Below are 16,668 nucleotides of genomic sequence, written 5' to 3'. Positions count from 1 at the left end.
ATTTGGCTTCATCAAGGGCAGATCCTGCCTTTTGAACCTGGTTGACTTCTTTGAAACAGTCACCAAAGCCATAGATGAAAGGAAGATAGTCCACACAGCCTATCTAGACCTAGCAAAATCATTTGACACAATACCCCACACGGGCATCATAGATAAGCTATCCAGCTTAAATATAAACCCCTATGTCACAAGATGGGTCACAAACTGGCTCAAAGACAGAACCCACAGAGTGAGAGTTGCTGGAGCCATGTCAGACTCGAAACCAGTCACAAGTGGTGTCCCACAAGGTTCTGTCCTGGGACCGCTCTTGTTTGGTATATACTTTTCCGAGGTACAGGCCAATGTGGGGGGACTATGGCTCACCAAGTTCGCAGAAACTGCAAACTGGGCGCCATAATTGACTCTCCAGCTGACACAAACATCCTTCAAAAAGGTCTCACAGAGATGGATAACTGGTGCCAGAGCCATGGTCTAAAGCTAAATGCCAAAAAGTGTATAGTCATACCCTTTGGCAAAAACAATGTGCCCACAAACTACCACATAGGCGGTAAACCATTAAGTACAGAGAAAGTAATTAGGGATCTGGGGACCCAAGTTGATAGCAATCTCTCCTTTGACAACCACATTGCCAAAGTGGTTAGAAAGACCTTCTACATGGCCCACCTCATCATGAAAGGATTCACATGTAGATCAAGAGAGGTAATCCTGCCCCTTTATTCATCCCTCATCAGGCCCATCATAGAATACAATGCCCCTTTTGGGATGTACCTTACCCAACACCTGCAGCAATTAGAAAGACCCCAAAAGTACCTCACCAAGAGGATCAAGGGACTCAAACAGATGCCATATGCTGCTCCCAGTCTTTTCTATCCTCCTCTAATTGATTATCCTAATTATAGTGCAATATTTTATATGCTCTTCTAATTTTCCTGTTTTGATGGCAGATTCTGTTTTAGACTCAACTAAAAGTCTACCAGAGGTGGTCTTTCAATTTGCATTACCCTTTCTCTTTCTCTTTGCTTATACTCTGACATTAATTGATCCCTGGCAGGGAAGGCAGTCTCCAGCCTGTGATACAAACTTCTGCTTGGCCTCGTCCCACCCTATTACTTTTCCCCTCTTTAATTTGCTCCCAATACCATAATTCCTTTACTAGTTTTCTACTTTAAATTCCACCCCCTTGCCTAATTTCTATACCCCTACTTACTTGTAGTCATTCCTATTGGCAAAATCTCTTTTTGACAATACCTTTCTTACTTTATGAATATAATATTTTGAATTGTTGTAGTTTTTCTCCTTAAGGGCCTGCATACAAAGTTAAAGTCCTATCCCCCCCCCCCATTTTATCATAATTCTTTTCCATTTTGATTTGTAACTTTCTTCTTGTGTTATATATGTATACCTTAACTGTGTAGCTCTGAAGTATCCTTCAAATTAGATAATCCTAAGCCACCTTGTACTATAGGGGGAATCTACTTATCCCAATCAATGCTTGCTTTCTTCCTCCATAAATAAAGTCCTTCAGTGGTTTGTTAATTGTTGTCCACAACCTCTCCACAGGAGGATAAAAATATATCTGATCTGTTTATAAAACTGAAGGGACTAAAACATTTTCACTACTTACTATCCATATCCATCATCAAGTGCTTCCTGTTTCTCAATTTTTGTATTATCTTTTCCTTAGTGTCTTCCCACATATCCTAAGCTGCCATAATAGGCACCTTTTTAATCGATACACCTAAATGCTTCATCTTATCATGTCCTAATAAATATGGGTATTGCTGAACCACTCCATGTGTGCGTACACAGTTTACTGCTATAGCTTTTGTAAGATAACCTGAAAATACTTGAAACTGTCTCAAAATGATCAACAACACTAAAATGTCCTAAAAAATAATATAATCTGCAAGCAAAATCTAACTTATCTTAGTTATCATTCCATTTACATTCTTGAAGTTTTGAGCTGGTTATTTTCTTTGCCGGTGGCTCTAAATATAAAGCAAATAACACAGGGGAAAAAGGACACCCTTGCCATGATCCTCTGCTCAAATGTAACTTGTCAGAGAGGAACCCTCCCACATTAGTTCTTGCCTCCAATCCACCTAATTAACCCAATTATTGTATTAGAGAATGCAAATACTGCCATTGCCCTTGTCACAAAGTCCCAGCTGACTCTGTCAAATACTTTTTCTGCATCAAAACCCACCAATAATAGTAGTACTTTTTATGTTCTTCTTCCCTGCGGATCATCATTGTTCTATTAATATTGTCAAATGTTTGCCTTTTTTCAACAAACCGCATATATATCAATTTTGGCAATACTTTTGGCGTCATCGTAGCTAATAGACATAAACACCATATAATCATGATTTAAAATTGAAATGGGTATATATAAAGCTGGGTGTGAAGGGTCTTTATCTTCTCTTAGTAGTACAGCCACAATAGCTTTCTTCCAGGATGCATGTACTTCTCCACTTTTAAATTACTGTTAAACAAAGCCTTCCAGATATTTATCACTTTCTTTTCTCCCAATTTCCAAACTTCCGCAGGACTATCATCTGTTCCTCGAGACTTCCCTGTTGACTGATTATACATCACTGTTTTTATCTCATCCCTTTCTGTCATAGATAGTAAAATGCTGAGCTTGATTTTCTACTAACCATGACATAATTAATTCTTCCTTAAATATTTCCATGGACTTCTTCTTGGTTTTCACATTCCTCTGCTTTATATAGATTTGCTTAAAATTTTTGAAACATCTGTAATACCTCTACAGGATTTCTGGTTATTTTTCTTGTCACAGGCCTCAGAGATTGGCAACAACCTTTCTACTTTCTGTTGCCTAAGTCATTGTGCTAAAAGTTTTTGTGCTCTGGAGTTGTTATAAAAAATAGTTGCTTAACAGCAAATCTCTCTAAACTCAGTGCATATTATCTAGATACTCCTTTATTTCCTTTTAGCACTCTGTAGTTGCACCTCTTCTTATTCTGTGAGATTTCCCTTATTCTGAAATACTTTAACCTGTGCAGACTCCTCTGACTACTAATTCATATTACTTCCTTCCCTTATATCTTTGTCTCTTATCTCTATCCTGTTTTTAAACTCTAGTGTTTTTTTATCCTATTCACTAGCTAGCCTTTCTGAAGAAATTTCTATCTTTCAGTCATCTGTAAATGTAAACGTGGTCAGCCATAAATCTTAAACATTAACGTTGACGTCTAAAAAGTAAATGTCAAAGACGAGTGCCCCAAAGACTGAACTCTGTGGTACACTGAATGTGCCAGATCCTTTTGAGGAGGTAGAGCTGCCATCCCTTATTTCCTGGATTCTATTAGTGAGCCAGTTTGCTGTTCGACAATCAGATCCTGCAGTAATTTTCTTGACAAAGCTGTCATATGCCAGACACCTTATGGCAGCTACCCCTATTCCTTCAGACAAATATGGGAAAGCCTTTGATAGGTTTGAGAAGAAAGTTTATACTTCTTTCAGCTTAGCCTTCAGGATACAGTCAGATATTGTCAGACTCACATGTCTGTTACTGATGTTTTCCTGACAATATGAGAAAATTATTTGATGATCTCCCTTCAGAGACTGACATATCTTGGTTCTTTAATATCCTCTATGTCTCAGATAACCAAACAGTCTCTGAAATGTTCTTATGATGCTGTTGATGCTATTTCTAGAGAAGCTGCCACTGGGACAGTGATGAGAAGATTTACCTGGCTACAGTCTCAGAATTTACCAGATGTCAAAGCTGATCTCTTGAATGCTCCCTCGGATAAAGAGATATTACTTGGTCCGTTCTCTTCTATGGTCCTTAAAATATTTGATGAAAAGGGAAAGTTAATTTAAAGGATTACTCAGAACCAGATTCAGCATTAGATGACCTAGGCAGTTGCCTAGGGCCCACTGGTTTGTAGGGGCTCACTGGTTAAGAACCACCACTAAACATAAATGTCTTCTTTAAGGACATGCACTGCATGCGTCTTGAGTACTGTCTGTTCATATGACATACTAAAGATGCATACACATTTAAATATTGGAACTTTTATGAATACAGGATTTTTAAGGATACAGAATTGCCAGATGAGCAAGCATACCTGGAGAACAAAATGTAACTGACCTGTTTATAAAACTAAAGGGACTAAAAACATTTTCACTACTTACTATGAAATGCCTCAGTTAGAGATGGTAGGTTGTTTAGTTAACTTATTCAGGCTCAAACCCTGTACCTTGATTGCAGGAGACTAAAGCCTGAATCCTCTACACCAACTACCAATCTGTCATCAGCAGGTGCATTTTCATGAACTGTTGAGTTTAGTATATGTTCAAAGAGTGTTGAGTTCCAGTGCATTTTCAAGGAATGCTGAGTTTCAGTGCATTTCAGGGAATGTTGAGTTTCAAGGGAAGAGACGTTTACTGTTACTCATGCTAAGTCTGCTTACATTGTGTAACTGTTTTGTTTAGCAAATGGCCATTATCAGTGTTTGTGCTATAACATTTGAAAGCAGTGTTAGTAGCACAAGAAGTAGCATACTTGCCTTTGGTGCAGAAGGCTATGGATTCTAATCCCACACTGTGTAGATGTTGTACTGCTATTGCAGTGCCCTTTCGGGGGGATGAGGGTGCTACACTCCTGAGTGTGTCCTACTTTGAATGAGATGCCTAGTAACTATGAATCTGTTGCTGGTTTGACAGCCATTCCGTATTGCAATATTACCAGCTTACCATTTTTTTTAAATGTAACATGGACAACTTATTCTTCAAGGGCAGCAGGCACTGAATTTGTTCATGAAATACTGAAATGTAAAGTTGTTTGTCAGCGGCAACCTCTTCATTAGTTATAGATCTCTTTAATGTAGAATTATTCAGATGACTTTTACTTCTGAATAAATTGTGTATATTGACTGATTGTAATGACAGAAGTTTCAGTGGCCCTTTGTGGTTGAAGTGTTCTGTAGTGGGTAGTTTTGTCATTATTGGCTCACACATTTTATTTCATTGCTTGCTGGAAAAGTATTAAAAACTACAAATTTAAAACACACTGTAACAAGTGCTGCTGTATTATACAAGGAATATAATTTAATACAATCAGGATGGTGCATCAAAGAACACGTGTGTATGCATGGTCCTAAAAATGTGTGCAGGGGGCCTATGGTTTGAAAATAGCCCAAAGGTAAACATAATCCACCACTGGCCAGATGAATTTTCTTTGAATGTGGGTTTCAATGCCATTTCAATGAATGTGAGTTTCAAGAGCAGAGAAGCTTACTGTGCATGTTAAGTCTGTTTTCATTGTGAGACTGCATTGTTTCATTTAGCAAATGGCTATCAGTCTTTGTGCTTTAAAATTTGAAAAAAGGTTTTAAATATCTCTAAGCATTGTAGAAGTAAAGAAGAAAATAATATGCACACTGACAGTTTTGAACAGTGTTTTGATAAATGGGGAGAAATAACAAAGTAATGGGACATTGGAGTGGGTGGATGGGGTGTTGCCAAAGTGGAAGGGGGGTAGAAGTTGCTGTGTGGAGGGCCCAGAGCCATTACCCTGCCTAGGGCCCAGATCCATTACCCTGCCTAGGGCCCCATTTGACTGTGATCCGGCTCTGAGGTTAGTCAAATTTTTCAACCCTCCACGCCAAAAATGCAATAGAAACTTTTCTTCCAGTTCATGTTCATATTTCTTTTACAGAAAACAGAATAATCAATTCCAGCAAAGCACAATCAAAGAAATTTTCAGAAAACAAATGGTGAGGACGTTCAAAAAAGAGGGGGTGGTTCTTCCCAAACCAAGGCCTAAGAAGGCAGACATACTGTTTGCTTCATTATGTTTCCTTCTCCCTACCCTGACAATCCAGTAAAGCTTTCTCAAAGTGTAGGTCTTCAGTCATCTCAGTGATACCAGATAGCTTCAGACACTTAGGTTCTGAAAATCATTCAAAAAGCTACCTCCTTTTCAAAGGGTTCCTCTGAATCCATCCCATAAGACATCACTGTTTCCTCCTATCCTAGATCAAATGTTATCCCAAACAGTGATAGACTTTTTCTCCAGATCAAATAAGGAAAGGATTTTTTTCAAGGACATTTCTGGTGTGAAACAAAGAAGGAACCTGGAGACCTGCCCGAGACCCTTATTTTTCAAATCGACACATCAAAATACAAAAATTCAAGATACTGTGTCTATAGTTTATGTTGCATCTCTTGCCCTCTTTCAAATTTTCAGTAACTCGTTTGGATGCTTATCATTACATTCAAGTTCTCAAAGATTTAAGATGCTTTTTATATTTTTCTCTATCTTGTTTACACTTTCAATTCTCTGCTTCACCCTTTGGTTTGTCTAAAGCTTCAAGGGTATTTACAAAGTACCTGGCTCCTGTAATAGCCCATTACAGATTGATGGACATTCATATTTTTTCATATTTAGATAACTGCCTTATTTTTACAGATTATTTTACAAGTTGTCAAGAATATCTGCCCTGGGTAAAAAAAATGTTTCTCAGTTTGGGATTTCAGGTGAACACAAAGAAATCTTCACTCATTCCATCTCACAAGACAATGTTTCTTGATGTCTCCTGGATACAGCCCTCATGATGGCTTTACTTCCTCAGTGCAAAGTAGAATTTTACAATGAACAGTTTCTGATATTTTCATCCATTCTTTGACATCTTCCAGGGAATATTTCCAAATTCTGGGTTTAATGGTCTCTACAATTCTAATGGGTCATTTGGCCAGACTGCACATGAGGAAAATTCAATCGCTCATCAAATCACTTTGAACCCAGCATTAACACCTTTGACACTTCATATGCCAGTGCAGAAGTTTGTAAAAAGGGAGGTATTCTGGTGGATGCATTACTTTTCATTCAACCTAGGTATCCCTTTTTCTCTTCCAGCCTATAATGATAGATGCCTCATACTCTGCTTGGGAAAGCTGTATCCAAGGGGTAAAAGTTTAGGGCCTGTGAAACAAGCAGGATGAGCATAAACACATAAAAATCAAAGAAATAAGGGCTCTAATAAATGTTCTTGAATCTGTAAATCATCTTTGCATTTCAGACCCTCTACATGTAAACACAGACAACACCTCAGTGATATGGTACATAACTAACCAGAGGTGGTATCACATCCTACGACATTTGCAAACTAGCTATGGAAGCCTGGAAAATAGCAACTCAGCACAATCTGACTCTCCAGACTAATCACATTCTGTCAGAACAGAACATTGTAGCAAGCAAGATCCTGAAAGAATCCCATGAATGGAAGTTGCACCCAGAGATCTTATAGGAATTGATTCAACTGTGGAGAATGCCATGCAAAGGCCTAGAAGATAGATGAGTTTTCAATCCCATGGATGGAAATGTTCTGTATGCCTTTCTACCCTTTCTTCTGATAACCAGGTTTCTTTCAAAGGTTCAAAAGGACTCTTCAAAGATGTTGCTAATAATCTCCTTTTGGCCCAGGCAATAGTGGTTCTCTCTTCTTTTGAAAATAATCAAGGTTAATTATCACAGCCTTTCTTACTGGATAGGCTTACTCAAACATGACAGGGATTGTTTAATACAGCCCAACCCTTAATTTCTTCAACTCATTGCCTGGATGATAGAATTTTAATATTTTTAGGTACCTGTTTTTGAAGATATGTAGTAGATACTACAGGATGTTAAGAAACCTGCTACTAGAAAACCATCCCCCAGATTCTCTATGCCTTGCATGGCATGTAGGATCAGTGCAGGGGCTCTAGCAGGCAATATGTCTGCCGTGCGATCCAGGAACAGCCTCCTGGGGCATGTATGAGCGCCCCTGCACTAGTCCTGCATGGACTAAGCCCCTGTATGCAAATTACCCCATTTGCAGGAGAAATCCATGCAAATGAGGTGAATTTGTGATCCAAGAGGCTTTCAACCGCCCATGCAGGACTAGTGCAATCTACAGAAATGTACTTGGTTAGTAACTGAGCACATTTCAGCAAAATCCAAAACGGAGCTGTGACAGCTCCAACTAAAGGCTGCATATCAGTTAGTAAGCATGCCAGTTTGCCAACTTTAAGGCCATTGGCATTGCAAACAGCCAAAAAAATTTAAAAATTAACTTTTATTTTTTTTCAGCCGATCTCGGCTGTTTAAGTGTAGGGCAGTGATGTACAAACGGGATCGGGGCGAAAATAACAAAATAAACCTAAATTAAGCATTCTAACTAAAATCACTATTCTGCCATGCAAGTCAATGGCAGGCAGAAGACAACATGGTCAGTGAGTAGTGGTTGCTAAGGGGGGAGGCTCAGTGTGAGACATGTAACTATGCATTAGCAGGCAATCGTATGCAAATGAGGGGAATGATAGTGAATCCCAGTTTTCCCCAGCATGCTAGTCACGTCCCAACAGTGTAAGAGTAGGAATAGCTTGGTGCAAACCTAGGAGTTAGCTGACATCATGGAGGAGTGTGTCAGGCATACTGTAATCGGATTGGAGCCCTGTGGCTCGGGTTTGCTCCTAGCTTAGCACAGCTAAGCTAGGGGGTGTGTCTGAATATGCCTAGCACTCTTTACATCGCCTAAGCGGGTGTGCGTGCCACGCACTGGGTTTTAAAGGAAGAAAAAGAAAGTTTAACCAGGAAATAGCAGCACTGTGCACATTTGAGTACTCTGTTTGCACAGCCCACCCCCAGGCTTAAACAGGAAGGCAATAGGAAGGGAAAACAGCAGTAGGAAAGTAATCAAGGAAAACCAGCAAAGCTGGCAGGTGAAATGTATCAGAATCAGCCAATTACACAGGCAGCAGACCAGCCCAGCCCAAAACACCTTCCCCTCTGGTTTTTCCCACACTTTACACCACCAGTGTATACAAGCGGGGAACTTTTAACAATCAAAACAACAAAATGATAGGGGCTGCAATAGTTATCATACAACAACTTGTGGAAGAGGCTGAGGGTGGTGGGGATGTGAATGCTGCTGATCAACCCACAGTGAGGAGACGGGGAAGAGTGTACAGACCCAGGGTAACCTACCAGGGGCTACATGAGCTGGAGGTAGTGAAGCGCTATAGGGTGGACAGGGACTTCCTACAGTAAATTGTTGAGCTGTGCCAGCCACGCCTGACACACCAAACTGACCAAGGGGAACCCATCCCAATGGATGCCAAGATATGTGTAGGCCTCAGAATACTAGCCACAGGTACCTCCCAAAGCTCAACTGGGGATATCATGGAGATCTCACAGGCATCAGCATCCAGAGTATTCCACCAGTTCCTGGATGCCATGTCAGGACATGCCAGTGAGCACGTATATTTCCTCAACATCCGTAAAGTGTTGGTCAGCAATATGCCTCTCTTCCACCAAATAGCAGAATACCCTGAAGTAGTGGGTGCTATAGACTGCACACACATATGTATCAAAGCACCACCCGGTGATCAGGATAGGGCCTACATCAACCACAGGGGCATCCCCTCCATCAACTGCCAGGTTGTCTGTGATGCCCAGGGCATTATAATGAATGTGTGTGCTGGCTGCCCTGGAAGCTGTCATGATTCCCACATTTGACATCTGACGCAGTTGTACCAGAGATTTGCCAATGGGGACATCCCCTACGGTCACCTAGTGTGGTATGCTGGTTACACACTGGAGCCATGGCTGATGACACCCATCAGAAATGCACACACACCTGAACAAGAACGCCATAATGAGGCACACGCACAGACTAGACTTATAATAGAGCATGTGTTTGGGATGCTCAGGTCATGGTTCCAGTGTCTGGATACATCCAGTGGAGCCTTGCAGTGCTCACCAGCTACATGTACCCAAATTATTATGGTATGTGCTGTGCTACACAATATGATCCTGCAGAAACAGCTGCAGCAAGAACAGCATGGGGCAGGGCCACACAGTCCCCCACCAATGCCATGGCTTGCACAGGCACAGAGTGATTCAGAGAAGGAACAACCTGAGCCTGCCCCAATAGGCAGATGGAGGCGTGCCCAGTATGCCGAGGCCACGGCAAAGCAACGTATAGCACATACACTGACACAGTAGGGCCCGAGGGAATGACACCTCTCTCTGACTTGCACATACAATAAAAGGGATATCAAACATGACACTACCTGTGCTCAACCATGTGTAGGGAGTGTACTTTGTGCATCTGACATAGGCAGCCCTCCAGCACCATCCGCAATCCTGGCACACCCACAAGGTAAGTCAATCAACCTACCAATTGCCAAATGGAGTATAATGTGTCATTACCTGTATCTATGGTATGGATGTGAGCATGCAAGGGAATTGGGTGGCTGAATGTTATGGCACAGAAAGTAGACACCCATAGTGGCACCATGACATCTGTAACACATACTGGAGTCACCATAGTAGCCAGTACTACACAAGGTGACAAATCCCACTGCAGGAAATGTGCTGGGTGACAAGTGTGTCCATATGACTCACACATGCCAGTCAGGGAGGTTCACATACCCAACAACAGTCTCAGCCAGCAGGACAGGTGTTGACAAACCCAAACAGAGCCTGTGCTATAGCCTCTGAATGATGGCTATGGGTAACCTCCAACCCCAGGCCTACACAGATAGACTAAAGGCTAGTGGGTAGTTACAATAATATGGAAGGCAACCAAAGCTATGATATGTAGACAAAGGTAAGATATGTAGTAATTGGTATGCAGAGACAGAATGAGGACAGAGTGACAGTATGGAATGAGTAAGGCAGCACACAGTACAGTCATAGCAAATGTGCCCAGTACAAATGATCCATCCTATGTAGTACGTAATCAGTCAACAGGTGTCCCCTGTAGAATGTAGTGTAATAAATGTAGAAATAGTGTGCATCTCTATGTATGTAACAGTCAGGTGTACCCCAGCCCCCCCTTGATGTGTGTAGAAATATAGAACAGTCAGGTGCCCCCCCCGTATGTGAATAAAAAGTAAGGTGTGCCCCTGCCCCCAGTAGAAATGTAGAAATAGAAAGGTGTGGCCCCCCCCCCCTGTGTGTAGTAATGTAATAACAGGTCAGTGCCCCCCAATCCTGTGTAGAAATGTAGAAATAGTCAGGCGTGCCCTCCCATCCTACATAGAAATGTAGTAACAGTCATGTGTGCCCCCTCCAATCCTGTGTAGAAATGTAGAAATAGTCAGGTGTGCCCCCCCATCCTTTACAGAAATGTAGTAACAGTCAATGCCAAATGATTGACGGATACCCTGCAGAAAAAACATGCCACCTGTAGGTGTACAACACAAAGGTCAGCACTGCAGTACAAACTACATGGACTCGATCCACACATTCAATACAGATGGGCATACTGGGCATGCTCACACACTTAGAGAAATGAAGGCAATGTCAGTCAACAACATACTGAAACGTCATACTGGCAATGCTCACACACTTAAACACATGAAGGCCATGTCTGCAAACATCAGTGGACCAGACATAGCTGGCAGTCGCAGATGTTAGTGCAGACACTCCTCAGTATGCACCCTTCATGCTTTGCACACACAGTGGATAGGAATACAGCCATATATGTAAGGACAACACACTATAATAAGCCAAAGGTAGATGTACATAGATGTGTGGAAGAGGGTGACTGTGACAAGGAGCCATCCAGGCCTGTTCCACCCAGCACACAGCCAAAGGGCCACAACCACATGGGATTCAGATGTCACTCACTGCAGATACTAGCCACCGGTATCTGTCAGCATTACAGACTATGTGGTGCACGTGTTAGCTGTGCAACATGACTGTACAAGGAAGTAGTCATCTAGCAGCTGTATACACGTACATGTGAAATATGACCCTGTGTGTGCTTGCATGTGGCGTGTCAACCTCTAGATGAATGGGTTATGGCCCATACACACACACACTGCCCTCCCCATAGCCCTACTATGACAAGCCTGCTGAGGTCATCCACTGTGAAATACACCTTTGGGAGAGTTGTAGCCCAGTAATCTCTGTGGCACATTCCATAACTGTGTACTGCTGTAGTGTGATAAACTAGTTAGGTAGGAGTTCCAATCCCAGACATAGCAACTGTGTGTGTGTGTGTGTGTGTGTGTGTGTGTGTGTGTGTGTGTGTGTGTGTGTGTGTGTGTGTGTGTGTGTCTGTCTCTGTCTCTGTCTGTGTAGAGAGCAATGCTTTTTAGGGTAGTCACACTCCCTACAATTCAAATGCTCTACTTTGACAAGACTGCTGATGTCATCCACCTAGAAATACACCTCTGGGAAGGTTGTAGTCCAGTAATCTCCATAGCACATCCTATAAATGTGTACTGCTGTAGTATGATAAATTAGTTAGGTAGGAGTTCTAATCCCAGACTTGGCAAGTGTGTTTGTGTGTGTGTCTGTCTGACTCTGTCTGTGTAGAGAACAATGCTTTTTAGGGTAGTCACACTCCATACAATTTGAATGCTCTACTTTGGTAAGGCTACTGATGTCATCCACCTAGAAATATAACTCTGAGAAGGATGTAGCCCAGTAATCTCTGTAGCGCGTGCCATAACTGCGTACTGCTTAGTGTGATATAGAACTCTGGTAGGGTTCTATTCCCACCCATGGCAGCTGTGGTTGTTTTGTGTGTGTTTCAATGTCTGTGTAGGGAGCAGTGCATTTTAGGCTAGTCACACTCAGTACATTTCAAATGTCCTGCTTTGGCAATCCTGCTGATGTCATCCAATGTGAAATACACCTTTGGGGAAGGCGTACTCCAGTAATCTCCGCGGCATGTGCTATAACTGCGTAGTGCTGTAGTGTAATAAACTAGTTAGGTAGGAGTTCTAATCCCAGACATGACAGGTGTGTGTGTGTGTGTGTGTGTGTGTGTGTGTGTGTGTGTGTCTGTGTTTGTAACTCGTATCTTGAGTGGAGGTGGATGTGAGTGTGTAACAACTGGGCCAAATGTGGAGCAGGTTTTGCAAATTTCTTAAATGGTGGCCCTAGTATATATCACAATGTCCACCATACAGGGATAACAGATGTGAAATAGTTGAGAGGCTGGGGTGCAAATCCATACCCATACATGTGACATCAAGGCCAGGCAAACAAAGTTAACAACCCTAGTATTAACCAGAGAACACTCTTAACCCATGTCTTATATACACACACACTTGCCTAGGCAACAGCCGCTATGTTGGTAGTACACTGCATATTGCCCACTGATAGTAACTGTGGAGTGATTGCAGTGGTCTACAGAGGGCATGGCACCCTGTCCATCTGTCCAATACACATGTACATGCAGACAGTGCACCTTCCCCTTGTTCCCCACTGGACACCTGCAACACCTGTGGTGCCATCAAATGTGACCCACAAAGGACATATCATGCCTGAAAACATGCCCTGTATGGACAGATGCCACTGACACCAGGGAATACCGTTAGCATGCTATCAATGTAGGTGCAGGGTAAATCTGCTGTCCATTACCAGTTCCCGCCACATGAGGCCAGGACTGGCACATCTGATGATAATCTGTGTACACAACATGAGCCAGACACCCCTGGTACAGTTCCACATGTCACTGTACATGCATGTGGGAGGTGTGCACATCACAGACACCGTCCATGTCTTAGACTAAAGAATACATACATGGCAAGCAATGCACAGCATTGGCCACACGCAATAGTTACCCAAGTGACTGGATGGTGAATACAATATCCACCTGTGTGGGCAAATCTAGAAACTACACCCCTGAGCCACAATGCAGACCATTGTCATGTGGCCTGATGCCAAGGAATACCCATTACCTAGTCTTGTGTAGCCATCTGGCACAGTTGACCACTACACACCTGTGAATCAATGCACCCATGCATGTCAGTATTGGCACTGTGTGTGTGTGTGTGTGTGTGTGTGTGTGTGTGTGTGTGTGTGTGTGTGTGTGTGTTGTATGATATGTATGTTCACATTCACACTCACTACAACCCCCATTGGCATACTGAAGCATACTGTCTGATGTCAGACACCTCCCCATACCCTTTGCCCATATAACCTCTCTATGACTCCTGTGGTGCATGTGATACCTGCACAGTAATGTGTTGTGGCAATCTCACTAGTGATGAGTTGCATTCCTGGCCCTGCCAAGTGTGTCAATGTGTGTGCGTCCCTGTGAGAATGTGGCTGTGTTGACGATGGCACCTGTTTATGTGGACAGGCATGTGTACTACACCTACCGTATAGCTACCATATCCCTGTTGCAGATGTCACTCACCATCACATATACGTTCTGACAGCTCCACAACATGTAATCTATGTGGCGCAAACAATGACTGCATAGAAATGTGATAGCACTACATAGTCGTCAGGGATTTGATACCCTGTGCTGGTAGGTGTGTGACACAAACATGCTTAAGTTTTACTCTCCCACCCTTCCCTGACTTGTCTTTGCTTCTGTCTGCCTCTCTTACTCCCTCTCTGGTGGATGTGGAGACCTACACCTGCTTTGCTTATGCAGCAGCATGTGTATTTTAAGTGATGCTCATGATCAGCTTATGGCCACTGCATGAATTATAGCCCTCCTCTAGCTGATTGCATGTGGAACAGCTGTGGTAACATTCCCATAGCCAATTGCATGGAAACACACTCCAATATCTAGGAACATCATGTTGGTGTTGGGCCTTTTCATTCACTGTGAGCAGGAACTCGATCTGTTGTTTGGCAAACAGCATCTCAGATGGATTGGGGATTTACCTCTAACAACATACACTGTGGAAACAGGGCAACACACAGGAAGGGGATGTGCCTGACCTGACTACAGACTGTAAGTGCTGCTATACTGCATTTGGAGTAATGTTGGTTTAACAGGGTGTGTGTGGATATGGCTGTCCTAAATGTTTTAATACCTGCCATGTCAGTGCTATGTTTATGAGGAATCCCCATCTGTAGGGTCATCTGCAGACTGGGCAGTGTGTGCTGCCTTTGGTTTCATGTGTTACCCACAGAGCATCTATCTGTGAACTGCAGAAGGTAGTGTGAGGATTGCAGTCTGTAGATGGTGAAAGCCATGACAGTTACTGACTTCATATCCCTCATAGGACATATGTTGCAACAAACCTTGTTACAACAGTAAATGTATAAGGTTATCACAGCAACATGTCAATATTGGCCCTGTGTATGTGCTTCCAGCCACAACTCTGTCAACCTTTGTACATATGTCATGCATTAAGAGGTGCATATGTGCTGTACACCATAATTAGTGTCGTCATTTCTGATAACAAGCCAATGAGATATCAGACTGCTACACATGTTTTGTACAGTAGGGGTTTTATTTGATGACATAACCTGGACATTCTGTGGTTGTGTGTACAGTACTGAGGTCTGTGTACTTATGGTGAATGTTGACAGTCTGTGTATTGTTAATATGTACTTTGGCCTGTGTACAGACTGTGGTAGATGTCATTGTTCTTAGTCCCGTCCTATCTGATGTTACATGCTGCTCCACTGTATGTTACCGTATTGGCTTACATGTTTGTAGGGCCATACACACACACACACACACACACACACACACACACACACACACACACACACACACACACACACACACACACACACACACACACACATGTCCCATACAACAGACAGGCATCAGCCCACACTGTGTAGTGGCCCAGTATATGTAGGGTTAGTGTATGAGTGGCACATATGAGGATGGTCTTGAACAGATAGTCCGTATACTGTAATATTATGCTAGCTTACCATATGTGGCTGTGGCTGTGTTCACATTAGTTGTGGTTATGCACTTTCACACAGGTTATCTTACCCTGTGCTGTGACATGCCTGTAGAGCCTGCTATATATGCAGGTGCATGTGCATTCCCCTATAGGAGATGTAGGCCAGTGTTGAGCCAGTCTGCCTGTAGCCTGCACAGTGCTTTGTTACATGCCTATCAGCATAGTGCACTTACCCAGTGAGATGTCATGTCCAGATACTTGCCATATGTATTGCTGCTGGACCTCCCTTAACAGTCACGTATGTCAGACAGAGCAGTGGGATGCTGTACAAATGTATGTCAATATCTAGTGGGTAGTATGTGGCCATGGCACCTCTGTACCAGTGGTTATTATGTGTCAGGACAGGACAGACTGGGGTGTGTGAATGCATAACCTATGGGGGCAAATGTATACCAGTCGTTATGTGTTATACCCATCTACATGGCTGTTAACATCCATATTGTCAGGCTTGGTCCACATGATTTGCACTAAGGGGTTCTGTGTATACCTCTGGACTGTCCAGAGTGTGTCAGAATGTTCACATACATTGGCCAATATCTCTGCTATAGTCCACAGGAGCATTATGTGCTAGCAGCGGTACTGTACTATGATGTCCTTGAGATGTCTGTCAGTAGCCAATGGCGCACATGTGAAAAGCAGATGTGACCTCCTACACACACCATGTCTGTGAAGACAATCCCTATTACAGTAGCAATATACTAATATACCCGCTATACATACCTGATATCCCCTTGCACTATGAAGTTGGGAGTATAGGGGCTGAGGTGGGGCTACACTCCATGTTCAGGACATATGGTGAAAATATATGTATATATAATTATCCAGATATCTATACAGATATTTACACATATACATATCGACATATATAGATGGGTATGTATATGTGCATAGATATATATATATATATATATATATATATATATATATATATATATATATATACACACACACAGATATATACATATA

This window comes from Protopterus annectens, chromosome 4.part0 (assembly GCF_019279795.1).
Source record: "Protopterus annectens isolate FY-2018-M chromosome 4.part0, PAN1.0, whole genome shotgun sequence".
NCBI classification, from domain to species: Eukaryota; Metazoa; Chordata; order Ceratodontiformes; family Protopteridae; genus Protopterus; species Protopterus annectens.
This window is presented reverse-complemented; position numbering follows the sequence as displayed.